This window comes from Maylandia zebra, linkage group LG2 (assembly GCF_041146795.1).
Source record: "Maylandia zebra isolate NMK-2024a linkage group LG2, Mzebra_GT3a, whole genome shotgun sequence".
NCBI lineage: Eukaryota > Metazoa > Chordata > Actinopteri > Cichliformes > Cichlidae > Maylandia > Maylandia zebra.
The window spans coordinates 12,725,063-12,731,159 of NC_135168.1; the positions used below are offsets into that span (position 1 = coordinate 12,725,063).

The 6,097-nt window shown below is 44.6% G+C and overlaps 1 long non-coding RNA gene across 1 annotated transcript; it reads left to right on the top strand.

The window, feature by feature from the left end:
* Window positions 1-250: 250 nt before the first annotated feature.
* On the top strand, window positions 251-5,563 carry LOC143420841 (uncharacterized). Its single transcript, XR_013100571.1, has 3 exons — window positions 251-297; window positions 1,449-1,576; window positions 5,473-5,563. It is a non-coding gene; the product is annotated as an uncharacterized LOC143420841 (long non-coding RNA).
* Window positions 5,564-6,097: the final 534 nt, after the last annotated feature.

The following is a 6,097-nucleotide window of genomic DNA, read 5'->3' on the forward strand; positions in this document are numbered from 1 at the left end:
GTTAGTGACCCATGGTGATGTGAGGAAAAGCTTTACCGATCCCAAAGAGACCGTAGACTACGCGGAGAAGCACCTCTCCCACCCACCTTCAAATGTATTAAAAGCAAGGATATATCTATATGTCTAACGCTGACACAGCACTGTGTTTCTTCTTTTCCCTTTATGTTCCATGTAAAGGTGAATATGGAGCATTTATGGCGATTTTCTGAATCTCGGGCAGATGAACTTCCCTGAAGTGTTTCCAGCTGGGCGTCGAGTGTTTGACCGACGCATGAAACGACACGTTTGTGAGTCTTTGTGAGTATTTATCACACGGCGTGCTGCGGGGAAAAGCCTGTTGTAACATTCATGTTTTAGCCCCTGACGGCTCTTTTTGGCTTTTCATCCCTAAACTCTCTGCATGCTCTTTCATGTGATTCGTTTTATTTTGAAAAGTCTCAATAGGATCTTGAGCTTTATTGTGAAAGGTTTACGTGGAAAATAAAGAAGCGGACGGCGGAGCCACGCGATGGTTTTACCGGCGTTGTTGCTAACGAGCGTCCGTAGTGTGGTTATATTAAATATAAGAGAAAGAGAGAACTTTAATACAGACACTATAGTGAGCATCACAACCATGTAACATATTTTACACCATGAAACAAACGATGTTTCATATCATCATCTGATATATATGTTATATGGAACAGGCCCAGCTCAGGCTGCCTGTGATGCAGCACAGCGCCACCCTGTGGTCATCACTGCACTGGTGACACTACAAACAACAAGTATACAGGATGGACGGTGGCCCTGAGAGCTCACACACACTGCTGCTTCTAAAACACCATGAAACAGGAAAATGCTGTGAAAGCACAAAATAATCACAGTTCAAAGAGACAATAGTGACAGAAACAGAGGCTTCACTGGTGCTGAGGGAGAAATCCCAGAGAAGCTTCCTTCCTGCCAGTATACGAGCCCACCAACAGAGACAGGACCAGTTCATCCTCCATCACTTACTGTGGCTCACGTTGCTCTTCTGTTGCTTTGCATCACAGACGCGTCTTTACTGGCTTCTTCTTCTAATTGCACTTAGAAACATGTTGTCTTTAACCTGTCACAGCTGCCCAGATGTTGCTGCTGAGAACATGTGGAGCTGATTCATGTAGTCATGTGTCTGTGAACAGCCAATCACAGGAAGACTTTCAGAAGAAACTCAGAGGAACAGCTGAGATGTGCTGAGTGACACAAGAACTGACAACAAATGTTAAAGTTCAAATGGTGGTTTTGTTTGCAGGGACTGTGAGTGGATGGAGATCCTGGTCCTCCTCAGCTGTGAGTTCTTCCTCTGTCATGAGAACCTCAGGGGGAGAACATGTGCTCACTCTCAGCTGCTTTAACAGGAAAGAAGCTCTTTTAGATCAAAGCTGAGAAACTGTTTGTAACAGCGAACTCTGTCACCTTTCTCTCCTCAGCCTGCTGCTGGACAGGCCCATGAAGCTCTGCTGTAAAGGCTTCCATGTCCCAGGCTTCACCTTTACCTGCTGACCAACGGGAGGCGTGGCCAAAACAGCGATGGGGAGTGGAGCAGCAGGTAGCAGAGGTGAGCCTCTTGTATGCAGCCTGTTATCTGTGGGACCAGGGAGGACGTGACAGCAGATGTTGCTGATTCAACATCTGTGTGACAGCTGGAGGAGCACAGTCTGCAGGAAACATCTGTGCATGTAGGAGACACCAAGGTTTACATGGTGGAAGCAGACGACTGACTCAAGCAGCCTCACATCACAGGCTGCTGGCTACAAGCACATGACCACAGTGACTGGTTTCACTGGTGTCTGTCCCAGTCTGTGGCAGAGACACAGGAAGTCACAGACAGCCTGCACACAGCGTTTCCTCTGGAGTGTGTTTCACACCCTGTTTGTGTTTCTCACTAACATGTTGTAGTTCTTCCTGCACACAGCAGCACTTTGATCATTTCTCCTGCTTTTCTTCCTTTTCTAGCTTTTATACACTGACAGTAACACAAAACTCCAAAGTCATCATTTGAGGAGCTTCTTAAGAGTTTCTGTGAGTTTAGTGAAGTCAGCCTCAACAATAAGTGTGTGTGTGTTGATTATCTAATGTTCAGAGAGGACTGCACTGATGTAGCATCCAGGTGAGCAGCTTATGAGCCAACAGGGGAAATTTAGCTGTATTATTGTTGTTTAAATGTAATAATTTATGATTTCATGTTCCAATATTTCACTTTTCCCAACGTTTGTTATCATTTGGTCTGAAAACCATGACAAACAGCAGTGTTACGGTTGTTAGCATTAGCTTCTATAGAGCACTCAGTCGCTGTATTGGTGTTAGCGACATGAACATATCTGAGCTAACTGTGTGTTCCAGATGTGCAGCAAACCCAACTGTCCCTGTGTTTTCCTGCTGTAGACATTATCCCCATGATGCTGACGTCCTCTGGTGGGACGAGCTCACACGTTTATGGATTCAGATGCTAACTGGACCAGACTGGTGTCAACCTTTGTGCTATAGAAGCAAATCAAAGAAGAACCAGTTGAACCTGAGCTGTCTGTAGTGGTGACACCAACACCATGTCACCTGCACATGCTGACCCAGGGTCAGTGTTGAACCTATAAGCTGTGTCCTCACAGTTCAATATGTCCTCACTGCACAGGTCAATGACATCAGAGCTGTAATGTTGTTCCCGTCTCACTAAAACTTCTGGCATAAGGTGACTTTTCTGGGTGATTCCTACTCCAGGGTCACCAGTTTGAATCCCTCTGTTACTGCTGGGAACGTGCTGCTAAAGTGCCCTTGAGCAAGGCCACGTCCAGCTTCTGAAGCCAACCCTGGGCTCTGCTTGCTGGCAGTGACAGAGTAGATGAAACAGCTCAGTGGATGCTAACTCACAGCTAACAGCGCTCTGTCATGGATAAGTGAAATAAAGCTGACTGACCCACAGCTGCACACAAACACCTCCAACACCTACAGGTCAGCAGGTCCACTGCTGTCTCTGATGGGCCCAAACTTTGCTTGTTCAGCGTTTGCTGCTGCTGACTTTGAAAATCACACCAAACATGGAATCAAATATATCGACTCAGCTTAGACTACAGAGAAGCTCGGCACTGCTCACAAAACTCAAACACAAAAGGCTTTTTAAAGACAACAATCACTTTGACAGACACACAAACACGACTGAGTACAGAGCAGCTGCTGGTTTGAAGCCACAGAAATGTTCAAATGTTTAAACACACTGCAGCGTTGCAGCCGTGATGCATTTGTGCTGCTAAGGCCACACACATCAGCTGCCTTACATTTTAGTACCAGTTCATCTCTGACCATGGCAGCACAGTCTTTCCAGTACAGTGATGTTGGTGGGGACAGTGGGGACTGATTGTTCATTGGCTGTAAGCCGGTCACATGGACGTTTAACTGGTGCTTTGATTGCTCTGTAGTCTGTTGTGCCTGTGAGCTGCTCCTAAAATGAGACAGATTATAATTGTCACCATTCTGTTAATGACTCTTATTATGTGCGCTCTCCTCCACTGTCACACTAAACACATTAAACCTTTATTTTTGTGTAAAGTCAGGATTTATTGGCTCTTCTTAAAAGCGTCATGAAGTGCAAAACTCAGCAAACATTATACAAAAGTAGATTTAGAAGCTGAACTGAAAACATTTAAAGTGACAGTCAGCACAAATCCAGCTGACATCTCCATCCAACCCAAGTCTTCATTTAAAGTCATTATAACTGTGACACACGTTTGTTACAGTATTAATCCTGCCTGATGCTGCAGGGCCAACATCATGAAACAGGCTCAGCATTTATTTCCATTATGAAACTTTATCATTAAAAACAAACCATTGTTCTGCAGTCGTCCCAGGACTGTCGGTCAAACGTTCTCTCCACATGTTTAAGGCTGAGCTCACTTTATCGTCTGCCTGAAGGAGGAAAGCAGATGTTACTAAACATCACAATAAAACATATGAAATGTGTGCACATGAGGAACGTCTGCACTGTTAAAGCCATGCAGACATCTTCACACATGAAGCAGCAACACCTCTCAGTTTAGCAGCAGCTGGTAAAAGCCACAGTGATCCTGGAGCCTCCCTGAAGGACTCGTTCATCAGTAACTGTCAGGAGGACGATTAAACCTTCTGCACACGTCCTGTAGTTACACACTCGGGAGGAAAGACGACGTCCTCGCTCTGCAACATGATCTGTGTTTCATCCAGGACGCTCAAACACAGATTGGTTTCCAAATATTAGACGCACTGGTTCTTCATGCGTTTCTACCTGAGCACTCAGAGTCATTTCTACAACAGGCCTCCTTCACCTGCTGGTGCCTCTGTTTCTGTGTTTGGCTGTTTCCATCAGTGCCTGATGTTTGTGATCTTTGATCTGTTCTGAAGTCTCTCTTTGTAACACAAATGTTGTTTGGCTTCTTTTGCAAACAAGGCAAAAGAACTTTAATGGATTCATTTGCTGATCTTACTGTTCTGATGCAAAGCCGTCCTTTCAACGCTTTAGAAAGAAAACCAAACAATGTTTTTAAAACTTTCCCAAAATGTAAAAGCTATTAAAACCATAAACTTCTGCTCCTTGATCATGTGATTCTTCTTCTAGACTGTCTGTAATTGTTATTGCTGATTGTCAATAAAGTTGTTTTTTATAAGTTATGTTGTAAAGGAAGCTTGTGGCGAGGGAGGAGGGGCGACTAAAAGCAGGTTCATATAGTGGGAAAGTCCTCAGGTCATGTGAGGATATTTACTGATGCGTCAACACTGTCAGATAAAAGAACGGCTGCTGCATTTGTTCTCCCAGAAATAAGTTTGGTGATGAGTAAAAGAATTACAGATGATGTGGCAGTTTATACTGGGAGCTGGTAGTGATGTTACTGGCTTGAACTGGGTGGAGGACGCACTAATATGGAGGTATGTGGTTTGCTGGGACTCTAGCAGCGTGCTAGTGAGCACAGGTGATATGTCTTCAGACTCTAGGCAACATATTGTTTTTGATATACTTCATTTACTGTATAGAATCAAACACAGAGGGATAGAAGTGGATTTCTTATGGCTCCCTGTGAATATCGGTGTTGATGCAATGAACAGGACGATAAGTTTAAAAAGGTGCAGCAAGAAGAAGTCGTGCAGGTTTGACTATAAAATACAGTGAAAGTGAGGTGAAGAGTATAATGAAGGTAAAGATGAAGGACGAGTGGCAGGCACACTGGGACAGAGACGGGAAAGGCAGATATTATTATACAGAAAACAGTCGTGTAGAAGAAGCTGCAGCAGAGACCAGGATGGAATCTGGAGAGTCAGAGTTGGTCACACAGGCTTGAATAGCACACTTAAAAAGGTAAACATGACACAGGAAGTGTGACTTCTGTGGACCAGAGGAGACGTTTGACGGGTTGTTAGCGTCGTCAGGATGCTGGATGGAAACGCTGTGCCTGATAGGATGATTACAGGCTGGACTTTGTCTTCCTGTTACAGATGGATCCAGGCCCTGGATGACTGCTGGACACACATGACCCACACTAGGCTGCCTTCATCCATCCTTTCCTCCTTCACTGAGACTCAGAGTCAGCATGTATGTATTTATCAGGGATTTGAATCCTTTCATTACAGAGTGAAGTTAAAGTAGACGTGTGAACACACTAATAAACACAAAGGGACACAACTACTACTCCATGATGGAAAGCTGAAGTATTACACAGCTTTATGAACCTCCTGTTATCCTGGTAGACGAGTACAGCAATAAATCTTTTACTTGGACATCTTCTGGCTCCAATAAGCTTTGAAATGTGACCATGAAGTTAGAGACACACTGACTGAAACCCACAGCTGTGACTGTGGATCACATCCACACACAGTGTAGCTGCTGTCTCTGTGTGAGCCTTTGCACTGCTGCTCGCAGCACCGTTATATCACTCAGCGCTCGCTGCTGTTATTGAATCCACTTTTTACTGTCCGTGCAATCAAGCTCCTCTGCAGAGCTAGAAAATATCTTCGAACCAGTTTATGTGTTAGGGGATCCTTTGCAGCTGTGACTGTTGCCTCTGTTTTTGTCCTTTGGTTCCTGGGAGCCTTTTACATTTCCATCAGCAACAAATATCTG